Source organism: Priapulus caudatus, unplaced genomic scaffold, assembly GCF_000485595.1.
Source record: "Priapulus caudatus unplaced genomic scaffold, Priapulus_caudatus-5.0.1 Scaffold1128, whole genome shotgun sequence".
NCBI lineage: Eukaryota > Metazoa > Priapulida > Priapulimorpha > Priapulimorphida > Priapulidae > Priapulus > Priapulus caudatus.
The window spans coordinates 70874-72219 of NW_014578189.1; positions in this window are offsets into that span (position 1 = coordinate 70874).

A 1346-nucleotide genomic window follows, 5' to 3' on the forward strand; every position below is an offset into this window, starting at 1 on the left:
CCCACTAGACTTGCCATCAACACTGGAGACATCATGCAGAGGCTGTCACTATAAACTGCCCTGCCCAGACACCAATGAAAATAAACCTAGTCAAAGCGCGGCCAAAAACATCATTCCTTGGATCTGCAAGAACGCTTGATTAAATACACCTGGACTCATGCACATATAGTTGGTAATTTTCTTGTAAACTCGAGGTAATTGCATGCTAATTATATAGAAGACCGAGTATTTTAAACTTTAATATAATTCTAGAACACCGGGCTGGGTCATGGATCGATGCCTTACTACAATAGCCTGTATAAACAACTCATTGAATCTGACAATCAAGAAAGTACTCTATCATTAATATCATCAAAGGATCAAACCATTACATACTGAGAACAAACTAAAATCGGCTTCAACTCGGATCCAAACATCTTCCCTTGACATCAATCAGAACTGGTTGATATCTTAATATCCGAAAAGATAATCGAATTGTGACCAAAAATTGTAAATAGATTTAGATATTACAATTCGCCAAAATAAACTTTCAGTAATATCAATACAATCTATAACTTCGGTCGAAAGAAGTTTCGGCACAAGGATAGTGGTTCGCAAAGACAAATCTTGACAGGCTAAATCAAACCTATCATCAGTTATTGATATCTGTGAAGTCGGAATTTGTATATTGTGGACATCTTTAAGTGCACCAATTCAGGCAATTACACAGATAGAAAATTCGTGTAATTTTACCAACACTCTTGTTAGCCATTTAGCACCCAGCCGACTATAATCAGCGAGCAACCCGCCCTTAGTCACCCACATAAGAAACTCAACAACACATAGGCTATGTAACATAACTACGCCATCCACGAATGGAGGCGTCAAACGCCTGTCCAGGACTTCTAACTATGACTTAGCCCAATGGAATACTAACTCACGCCTCGTACAACGCGATTAAAGTCGACTAAACTTGCTCTTCCGCAAGACATCACATGATGCAGTAACCGACTACCCCTTTAGCGGAAGGGTTTCGCCAAGGACTATCATGCCAACAGACAACAGGTCCCAAGATTTCGAGATTTATCATCTCTTTGCCTTCTCCTCGCATTGAGACACAGAGCATTTACGGAGTCACATACATAATTATAGAAGGTAATCTTCACACGCCGTTAGATAAACAGGGACCCTTTTTTGTCCCTCAATGATAATGACTCCCTGCTGAATGTAACCTAAGTCCCTTGCGTCCTTCATATTTCTGCCACGTAAAAAACATTCCTTAGCATTCACCGGGCCTCACATAATTCACAGGCCGTGGGAAACAGGCTAAAGAGCAACCAAATCACAGCACGTAGACAAGTCGATCG